Genomic DNA, 12,036 nt, shown 5'->3' on the forward strand with positions numbered 1-12,036 from the left:
CGTGCCCCAGTAGATGCCCTCAGTGTCCCCCATAATTTGCAAGTATAAAATACCCCTTCTTAGTGCCCCCCGTAGATGACTCCATAGTACTCCTGTCTCCCCTTCTCCATAGTACCCACCATAATGTGTCCCAGTATAAAATGCTACTGTACAGAGCCCCCCATATAAAACACCCCTTCTTTGTGGCCTCAGTAGATGCCCCTATAGTGCCCACCAATAATGTGCCAGTAATAAGTGCCCTCAATAACGTGCCACTGCCAGTAACAAGAGCCCCCCAATGTGCCAGTAACAAGAGCCCCATCACGTGCCAGTAATAAGCCCCCCATCACGTGCCAGTAATAAGCCCCCCATCACGTGCCAGTAATAAGCCCCCCATCACGTGCCAGTAATAAGCCCCCCATCACGTGCCAGTAATAAGCCCCCCATCACGTGCCAGTAACAAGAGCCCCATCACGTGCCAGTAATAAGCCCCCCATCACGTGCCAGTAATAAGCCCCCCATCACGTGCCAGTAATAAGCCCCCCATCACGTGCCAGTAATAAGCCCCCTATCACGTGCCAGTAATAGGCCCCCCCATTACGTGCCAGTAATAAGCCCCCCCATTACGTGCCAGTAATAAGCCCCCCCATTACGTGCCAGTAATAAGCCCCCCCATTACGTGCCAGTAATAAGCCCCCCATTACGTGCCAGTAATAAGCCCCCCATTACGTGTCAGTAATAAGCCCCCCCATTACGTGCCAGCAATAAGCCCCCCATTACGTGCTTGTAATAAGCCCCCCATTACGTGCCAGTATTAAGCCCCCCCATCACTTGCCAGTATTAAGCCCCCCATCATGTGCCAGTATTAAGCCCCCCCATCATCATGTGCCAGTATTAAGCCCCCCCATCATCATGTGCCAGTATTAAGCCCCCCCATCATGTGCCAGTATTAAGCCCCCCCATTGTAATAAGCCCCCCCATTGTAATAGGCCCCCCATTGTAATAAGTCCCCCCATTGCCAGTAACACTATTGTAAAAAAAAAAAACAACAAAAAAAAACACTTATACTTACCTCAGTGTCAGCGATGCGATGCAGACTCTTCCTGTGTCCCGCGCTGTAAGGCTCGGGCGGTGCGATGACGTCATCGCCCCGCCTTCGCCGGCCTCTGATAGGCTGCCGGCCTAGTGCCTGCAGCCTATCAGAGGAAGGGGAAGGGACACGCCTCTCCCTCCCCTGCACCTCCGCTGGCACAGGCAGATTACTAAGGAGATGAGCGCAATGGAAGCGCTCATCTCCCTGTGCCCGGCGGCGGCGGCTCACTTAGTTGGGGGAGCACAGCATGATGTAGGGGGGGGCCGTGGCCCCCTCTGGCCCCCCCCTGGCGACGCCACTGACTGGCAGGCAGTTGATTCCGGGACTCTCTATTGTCCCGGTTTGAAGGCTCCCGGGACACGGGACAAAAACGTAAATTACGGGACGATCCCGGGCAAACCGGGACACGTGGTCACCCTACAAGTGGTGACCAGCAAAGGTGTTGGAAGTTGAGTGCTTCTCCTGCATTTATCTTCCGTTATTTCCAGCCTGTGTTCCTGTTCTCCATTCAGAGCTAACTTTGGACATTGCTTTTAATCCAAACCGCAGCTGGGCCCCTAGAATCATTTCCTCTGGTGGGCCCAAGGAACCCCAGTCCGACACTGCCTATAATTAAACAGTATTCCGACCACTGGATAGGTAAACTTGGTTTGAGGGTCAAGTCGATGGGACCCCACTGATTGCCGTAATGAGGGACCCTACTCTACCCAGCTGCAAGACCACAGCTAGGAGGTTTGAAAGTAGTGGCAGTCTTGGCATGTGCCCTGCCTCTCCATTTGAAGTCTTTGGCACAGAGTTCCCAATTCTGGCAATTGGTGAGGATCCCAGCAGTTGGACACTGACTGATCTAATAGTTATCCCCTTTTCAGCGGATAGGCGATAACTGTTTCTGATCAGAATACCATTTAATTACAGGCACTCATTGAAAGGGAACCTGTCACTTGCACATTGTGTCTGATCTGCAGGCAGCATGTTAAAGAGCAGGAAGATCTAAGCAGATGGGAAAAGATTCAGTATAAATTGCATTTTGTGCTTTTAAACTTCTGCTCTTTTTATGCTTAAAAGTCCAGTGGGCGGCTCTATCAGTGACTGACATCCTTCCGTGTATTAATGTGCAAGTAGAACTGCCCACCAGGTTCCTAAGCATAGATGGGAACATACATTTTAAATAAATGAAATACAAGTTATAATGAATCATTTCCCACAAAACCAGGGGAGGATTGGCCATAGACCTTACAGGGAAATTTCCCGGTGAGCTGATGCCCAGGGGGCCACCTGAGCCCTCCTAATGGCCGACCAGTGGAGCTTTTTGGGGATGTATTTTGTGCTGCTGGCAGTTTTATATGATGGACTGTGGTATTTGGCTCTGTTGGGGTGGTATAATGTGCCACAATATGGTATTTCTGGCCCAGCCTTCCATCAATTTGGACCCGACTACAAAATGGGGCCACTTTTTGTATTTTTTCCAGTGCCAATTTAAGTTCCCAGTCCGTCCCTGCACAAAACTATATATTAATTTGCTCCTCCTGCCCACAGATAGGATTGCATGTATAATGTGACGGGTATCCTTTGTAGATTGGACATTGTAGATGGGCTGATGGAAACTGAAAAGGTGACAAATGACCATTAAAGGGATTATCCAATCCTATAAACTGTTCCCCCCCCCCATGTGCCAGGCCCCTCACACTGAATTAACTTACCTGGCTCCTGGTCCCCACACCGCCGCTGCTGCTTCGCCCCGTGCGCGGATGAAAACATTCGGTGTCGGGGTGGGGGGGGGGGAGCAGCCAATGGCAGACAGGGATGGGGAAGAGCCTCACTAGCATCGCGGGTGACGCTAGGGAGGCATGTCCCCGTCCCTGTCTGCCATTGGGACCCAGGTAAGTATATTCACTGTTAGAGGGCCCGGCATATTGGGGGGGGGGGGGCAGTTTATAAGATTGGATAACCCTTTTAATACTATCATTCAAGGGGCTGATTGATCTTTATTCAGTTTCCATATGGTCGGCTGCACATCTCCTCTTACATAGGGAGATGTGCTGCCGACCAGCGAACATTTTTATGCTAGCAAACAATTTGTGATCACCCAGCTAAATGCTCATTTGGCCAACCATCAACCCCAATGGCGCTTTAGTGTGCAGACAGACTGAGCATTAAATATACATACACTTAAAGCTTTGACCCTTAGTAATAAAATCTGCATAATAAGATTTTGTGCTTACCATTAGGCCAAAAGGGACAATTTGTAACAAGGGAAGTCAGGGAAACACCCCACCGTACAATATCAGTCGCTGCTACGCCGGATAGCAGTGAACAGGGAGCAGGTCACCTCCTAACGCGACCCTGATGTTCTCCCTAAACTCCTAATGCATGAGCCACCTCAGAAGGTAAGGGGGCTCATGCTCACCAACCTAGAACCCTAAGTATCCCTGCTATGCCCTAAGCCTGAAGACAGGGCAGAGAGAGACCACCCATTCATACTACACAACGGATGCATGGTGTCTCCAGAAGCCCAACAGCTGGCCACCAACTAGACAGGGTTCACAGCCGAACGACAGGTAAGTAACAAAAGGCAACAGACAACCTAGGTTAACAGAACTTACCTGCCGCCGACGAGATGGACCGGAAACGCACTGTCTAGATGTTTGCATAAACCCCTCCGGGAAAGCAACCCCCTTTCAGAGGAAACACACCACAACACAATAACCTCCAAGGCCCACACCATAACAACATACACTAGGTGGGAGAGGGAAAACAGAAACACGCCGGAGGGGACACACAGACAGAGCAAAGGAAACAATATAACAAATAGGGGTGTCTCACAAAGACTTTTACATACAGCCAGGGAGCAGAGCTCCTACACAGATTGACAAGCAAAATCAAACTGACCTCAGGTTTCACCACCCCAACATATAAGGAGACCTGAGGTCACACCCACCACACCTAGCAAACACACCTTAACCCCGTGCACACCAGGATGGGAAGGGACACACAACTTAAAGGGGAAGTGTCAAAACATGCAAAAACAACATGTTGCCACCAGCAACAAGCATGCACGGCAAAAGTGTCATGGTCCACAATACCAGACCATGACACAGCCGTGACACAATTGCTCAAGGGGCATCTACTGTCTAGGGGGCTCCTCCTTTCAGTTCTTTCTAGACTCTACCAGCATGGGAGACTGCATACATTTTAACCACCTCAGACGCGTCCTGGAGGTGGTTGATTCATTCCGCGCGCGTTCACAGGATCGGAAGGTAAGCGAGTGGATCTCCAGCCTGCCAGCGGCGATCGTTCGCTGGCAGGCTGGAGATGTGATTTTTTTAACCCCTAACAGGTATATTAGACGCTGTTATGATAACAGCGTCTAATATACCTGCTACCTGGTCCTCTGGTGGTCCCATTTGTTTGGATCGACCACCAGAGGACAAAGGCAGCTCAGTAATATGTTGCACCAAGCACCACTACACTACACCCCCCCCCCCTGTCACTTATTAACCCCTTATTCACCCTTGATCACCCCTGATCACCCTATATAGACTCCCTGATCACCCCCCCTGTCATTGATCACCCCCCTGTCATTGATAACCCCCTGTATGGCTCCATTCAGTGGTCCGTATGAATTTTACGGATCCACTGATAGATGGATCGGATCCGCAAAACGCATATGGACATCTGAATGGAGCCTTACAGGGGCGTGATCAATGACTGTGGTGATCACCCCATATAGACTCCCTGATCACCCCCCTGTCATTGATTACCCCCCTGTCATTGATCACACCCCTGTAAAGCTCCATTCAGACGTCCGGATGATTTTTACGGATCCACTGATAGATGGATCGGATCCGCAAAACGCATACGGACGTCTGAATGGAGCCTTACAGGGGCGTGATCAATGACTGTGGTGATCACCCCATATAGACTCCCTGATCACCCCCCTGTCATTGATTACCCCCCTGTCATTGATCACACCCCTGTAAAGCTCCATTCAGACGTCCGCATGATTTTTACGGATCCACTGATAGATGGATCGGATCCGCAAAACGCATACGGACGTCTGAATGGAGCCTTACAGGGGCGTGATCAATGACTGTGGTGATCACCCCATATAGACTCCCTCATCACCCCCCTGTCATTGATTACCCCCCTGTCATTGATCACACCCCTGTAAAGCTCCATTCAGACGTCCGCATGATTTTTACGGATCCACTGATAGATGGATCGGATCCGCAAAACGCATACGGACGTCTGAATGGAGCCTTACAGGGGCGTGATCAATGACTGTGGTGATCACCCCATATAGACTCCCTCATCACCCCCCTGTCATTGATTACCCCCCTGTCATTGATCACACCCCTGTAAAGCTCCATTCAGATGTCCGCATGATTTTTACGGATCCACTGATAGATGGATCGGATCCGCAAAACGCATACGGACGTCTGAATGGAGCCTTAGAGGGGCGTGATCAATGACTGTGGTGATCACCCCATATAGACTCCCTCATCACCCCCCTGTCATTGATTACCCCCCTGTCATTGATCACACCCCTGTAAAGCTCCATTCAGATGTCCGCATGATTTTTACGGATCCACTGATAGATGGATCGGATCCGCAAAACGCATACTAACGTCTGAATGGAGCCTTACAGGGGCGTGATCAATGACTGTGGTGATCACCCCATATAGACTCCCTCATCACCCCCCTGTCATTGATCACCCCCCTGTCATTGATCACCCCCCTGTAAGGCTACTTTCACACTAGCGTTCGGGTGTCCGCTCGTGCGCTCCGTTTGAAGGGGCTCACGAGCGGCCCCGAACGCATCCGAGAAATATCTTGGCAAAAGACAACTTTTCCCATTTTTTTTATACAAAGTTGGCATTTGACCAAGATATTTCTCTCACCCAGCATGGGTATATGTAAAATGACACCCCAAAACACATTCCCCAACTTCTCCTGAATACGGAGATACCAGATGTGTGACACTTTTTTGCAGCCTAGGTGGGCAAAGGGGCCCATATTCCAAAGAGCACCTTTCGGATTTCACTGGTCATTTTTTACAGAATTTGATTTCAAACTCCTTACCACACATTTGGGCCCCTAGAATGCCAGGGCAGTATAACTACCCCACAAGTGACCCCATTTTGGAAAGAAGACACCCCAAGGTATTCGCTGATGGGCATAGTGAGTTCATGGAAGTTTTTATTTTTTGTCACAAGTTAGTGGAATATGAGACTCTGTAAGAAAAAAAAATAAAAAATCATCAATTTCTGCTAACTTGTGACAAAAAATAAAAAGTTCTATGAACTCACTATGCCCATCAGCGAATACCTTAGGGTGTCTACTTTCCGAAATGGGGTCATTTGTGGGGTGTTTGTACTGTCTGGCCATTGTAGAACCTCAGGAAACATGACAGGTGCTCAGAAAGTCAGAGCTGCTTTAAAAAGCGGAAATTCACATTTTTGTACCATAGTTTGTAAACGCTATAACTTTTACCCAAACCATTTTTTTTTTACCCAAACATTTTTTTTTTATCAAAGACATGTAGAACAATAAATTTAGAGCAAAATTTATATATGGATCTCGTTTTTTTTTGCAAAATTTTACAACTGAAAGTGAAAAATGTCATTTTTTTGCAAAAAAATCGTTAAATTTCGATTAATAACAAAAAAAGTAAAAATGTCAGCAGCAATGAAATACCACCAAATGAAAGCTCTATTAGTGAGAAGAAAAGGAGGTAAAATTCATTTGGGTGGTAAGTTGCATGACCGAGCAATAAACGGTGAAAGTAGTGTAGGTCAGAAGTGTAAAAAGTGGCCTGGTCTTTCAGGGTGTTTAAGCCATGGGGGCTGAGGTGGTTAAAGTGGTACTGTCATTATGCAAAAACTTCTGACACGTCAGCAACAAGTTTACATGGCAGCGCAGCTCAGTGCTTAACACTGATGCCTTCAACACTGGGATCCTGGGTTTAAATCTGACTAAGAGAAACATCTGCAGGGAGTTTGTGCAGTATCCCACTGCAATGCAGTGATAGGCCTCATGCACACGACCGTATTTTTTTGCGGTCCGCAAAACGGGGTTCCGTTTTCCCGTGATCCGTGACCGTTTTTTCGTCCGTGGGTCTTCCTTGATTTTTGGAGGATCCACGGACATGAAAAAAAAGTCGTTTTGGTGTCCGCCTGGCCGTGCGGAGCCAAACGGATCCGTCCTGAATTACAATGCAAGTCAATGGGGACGGATCCGTTTGACGTTGACACAATATGGTGCCATTTCAAACGGATCCGTCCCCATTGACTTTCAATGTAAAGTCTGGAGTCCCTTTTATACCATCAGATCGGAGTTTTCTCCAATCCGATGGTATATTTTAACTTGAAGCGTCCCCATCACCATGGGAACGCCTCTATGTTAGAATATACTGTCGGATATGAGTGAGATCGTGAAACCTCATTTCCGACAGTATATTCTAACACAGAGGCGTTCCCATGGTGATGGGGACGCTTCTAGTTAGAATATACTACAAACTGTGTACATGACTGCCCCCTGCTGCCTAGCAGCATCCGATCTCTTACAGGGGGCCGTGATCAGCACAATTAACCCCTTAGGTGCCGCACCTGAAGGGGTTAATTGTACTATCATATCCCCCTGTAAGAGATCAGGGCTGCCAGGCAGCAGGGGGCAGACCCCCCCCTCCCCAGTTTGAATATCATTGGTGGCCAGTGCGGCTTCCCCCCCCTCCTCCCTCTATTGTAATAATTCGTTGGTGGCACAGTGTGCGCCCCCCATGTGGCTAGTGTGCGGCCTCCCATCTTCCCCCCCCCCACGATCATTGGTGGCAGCGGGTTACTAGCAATAGTACAATAGTAAAAGATTCATACTTTACCTGGGAGCTGCGAGGTTCGTGTCCGGCCGGGAGCTCCTCCTACTAGTAAGTGACAGTTCATTTAGCAATGCGCCGCACAGACCTGTCACTTACCAGTAGGTGGAGCTCCCGGCCGGACACGAACATCGCAGCAGCAGCCTGGAGCAGGTAAGTATGAATCTTCTACTATTGTACTATTGCTAAGTAACCATGGCAACCAGGACTGTAGTAGCGTCCCGGTTGCCATGGTTACCGATCGGAGCCCCAGCGATTAAACTGGGACTCCGATCGGAACTCCGCTGCCACCAATGATGGGGGGGGGGGGGGAGAGATGGGAGGCCGCACACTGGCCACCAATGTTGTTAATGCTATAGAGGGAGGGGGGGCCGATGGGGGGCGCACACTGTGCCACCAACGAATTATTACAATAGCGGGAGGGAGGGGGGGGGGGCGCACACTGTGCCACCAACGATTTATTACAATAGAGGGAGGGGGGGGGGGGCCCCACTGGCCACCCAAGATATTCAAACTGGGGAGGGGGGGGGGGGGGTCTGCCCCCTGCTGCCTGGCTGCACCCGATCTCTTACAGGGGGCCGTGATCAGCACAATTAACCCCTTCAGGTGCGGCACCTGAAGGGGTTAATTGTGCTGATCACGGCCCCCTGTAAAAGATCGGGTGCTGCCAGGCAGCAGGGGGCAGTCTTGTACACAGTTTGTAGTGTATTCTAACTAGAAGCGTCCCCATCACCATGGGAACGCTTCTGTGTTAGAATATACTGTCGGTTCTGAGTTTTCACGAAGTGAAAACTCAGCTTTGAAAAAGCTTTTATGCAGACGGATCTTCGGATCCGTCTGTATAAAAACTAACCTACGGCCACGGATCACGGACACGGATGCCAATCTTGTGTGCATCCGTGTTCTTTCACGGACCCATTGACTTGAATGGGTCCGTGAACCGTTGGCCGTGAAAAAAATAGGACAGGTCATATTTTTTTCACGGCCAGAAAACACGGCTCACGGATGCGGCTGCCAAACGGTGCATTTTCCGTTTTTTCCACGGACCCATTGAAAGTCAATGGGTCCGCGAAAAAAAAACGGAAAACGGCACAACGGCCACGGATGCACACAACGGTCGTGTGCATGAGGCCATACACTGCAAACGGGGTGTAAAGCTGAGTATTCATGTAAAATATGCATTTCATGCTGATCAAAGAGTTAATACGCTTCAGGTTAGAATATACTAAAAGAACTGTGTACATGACTGCCCCCTGCTGCCTGACTGCCCCCCTATATTTAACTCATTGGTGGCCAGTGCGGCCCCCCCTCCCTCCCCTGTATTTAACTCATTGGTGGCCAGTGCGGCCAGCCCCCCTCCCTCCCTCCCTTGTATTTAACACATTGGTGGCCAGTGCGGCCGGCCCCCCCCTAATTAAAATGACCGACCCCCCATCATTGGTGGCAGTGGAGAGTTTCGATCGGAGTCCCAGTTTAATCGCTGGGGCTCCGATCGGTTACCATGGCAGCCAAGACGCTACTGCAGTCCTGGCTGCCATGTTTACTTAGCAATTTTAGAAGCATTATACTTACCTGCGATGTCTGTGACCGGCCGGGCGCTCCTCCTACTGGTAAGTGAAAGGTCTGTGCGGCGCATTGCGTATAGCACAGACCTGTCACTTACCCGTAGGAGGAGCGCCCAGCCGGTCACAGACATCACAGGTAAGTATAATGCTTCTAAAATTGCTAAGTAACCATGGCAGCCAGGACTGCAGTAGCGTCCTGGTTGCCGTGGTTACCGATCGGAGTCCCAGCGATTAAACTGGGACTCCGATCGGAACTCTCCGCTGCCACCAATGATGGGGGGTCGGTCATTTTAATTAGGGGGGGGGAGGGAGGGGGGCCGGCCGCACTGGCCACCAATGTGTTAAATACAAGGGAGGGAGGGGGGGCCGGCCGCACTGGCCACCAATGAGTTAAATACAGGGGAGGGAGGGGGGGCCGCACTGGCCACCAATGAGTTAAATACAGGGGGGGAGGGAGGGGGGTCTGCCCCCTGCTGCCTGGCAGCGCCTGCCAGGCAGCAGGGGGCAGTCATGTACACAGTTCTTTTAGTATATTCTAACCTGAAGCGTGCCCATCACCATGGGAACGCCTCTGTGTTAGAATATACTGTCGGATCTGAGTTTCACGATCTAACTCAAATCCGATGGTATATTCTAACATAGAGGCGTTCCCATGGTGATGGGGACGCTTCAAGTTAAAATATACCATCGGATTGGACAAAACTCTGATCCGATGGTATAAAAGGGACTCCTGACTTTACATTGAAAGTCAATGGGGGACGGATCCGTTTGCAATTGCACCATATTGTGTCAACGTCAAACGGATCCGTCCCCATTGACTTGCATTGTAAGTCAGGACGGATCCGTTTGGCTCCGCACGGCCAGGCGGACACCAAAACGACTTTTTTTTTCATGTCCGTGGATCCTCCAAAAATCAAGGAAGACCCACGGAAGAAAAAACGGTCACGGAACAACGGAAATCCGTTTTGCGGACCGCAAAAAAAAACGGTCGTGTGCATGAGGCCTAAGTGTGTTATTTAGGTAGATTTGGAGAGAAATTGTGTATTGTATTGTTTATGGTAGTGTATTGCTGTACTGTTGTGTGTGCGTCTATATGTATATATATTTACCGTATTTTTCGCCTCATAAGACGCACTCCCCCCCCCAAAAGTGGGGGAAAATGCCCCTGCGTCTTATGGGGCGAATGCTGCCATTTTATATCGCAGACTGCGATGTATCAGCTGGAGGGGGGAGGGAGGAGGGGCCAGTGTCATGCAAACGGATCCGTCCCCCATTGACTTTCAATGTAAAGTCAGGAGTCCCTATTATACCATCAGATCAGAGTTTTCTCCAATCCGATGGTATATTTTAACTTGAAGCGTCCCCATCACCATGGGAACGCCTCTATGTTAGAATATACCATCGGATTTGAGTTAGATCGTGAAACTCAGATCCAACAGTATATTCTAACACAGAGGCGTTCCCATAGTGATGGGGACGCTTCAAGTTAGAATATACTGAGAACTGTGTAATAACTGCCCCCTGCTGCCTGGCAGCACCCGATCTCTTACAGGGGGCTGTGATCCGCACAATTAACCCCTCAGGTTCCGCAATTAACCCCTCAGGTGCGTATCATAGCCCCCTGTAAGAGAACAGGTGCTGCCAGGCAGGAGGGGGCAGACCCCCTCCCTCCCCAGTTTTAAATTCATTGGTGGCCAGTGCGGCCCCCCCTCCCTCCCCTGTATTTAACTCATTGGTGGCCAGTGCGGCCCCACCTCCCTCCCTCCCTCCCCTGTATTTAACTCATTGGTGGCCAGTGCGGCCCCCGTCCCTCCCTCCCCAGTATTATATTCATTGGTGGCCAGTGCGGCCTCCCCTCTCCCCCCCCTAATTAAAACCCCCCCCCCCCCCCCCCCTAATGTAAAGCCCCAGCGATTAAACTGGGACTCCGATCGGAACTCTCCGCTGCCACCAATGATGGGGGAAGGTGATTTTAATTAGGAGAGGGGACCCCGCACTGGCCACCAATGATGGGGGGGGGGGGGATTTTAATTAGGGGGGGAGAGGGGAGGCCGCACTGGCCACCAATGATGGGGGAAGGTGATTTTAATTAGGGGGGGGGGGAGAGGGGAGGCTGCACTGGCCACCAATGAATATAATACTGGGGAGGGAGGGAGGGGGGCTGCACTGGCCACCAATGAGTTAAATACAGGGGAGGGAGGGGGGGGCCGCATTGGCCACCAATGAGTTAAATACAGGGGAGGGGGGCCGCACTGGCCACCAATGAATTTAAAACTGGGGAGGGAGGGGGTCTCCCCCCTCCTGCCTCGCAGCACCTGATCTCTTACAGGGGGCTATGATACACACAATTAACCCCTCAGGTGCGGCACTTCTCAGTTGTTGGTGTTCCCAGCACCCGGACCCCCACAGACCAAAACTTATGAATTTTTTTTTTAATGACAGTCACACTTTAAATTCTTTGAGATCTCCCATGTCTTGCTTCTGTAACAGCGTTTGCGGATCGCCGGTGTTCGTCTACACACCGCCAC

Source organism: Bufo bufo, chromosome 7 (assembly GCF_905171765.1).
Source record: "Bufo bufo chromosome 7, aBufBuf1.1, whole genome shotgun sequence".
NCBI classification, from domain to species: Eukaryota; Metazoa; Chordata; class Amphibia; order Anura; family Bufonidae; genus Bufo; species Bufo bufo.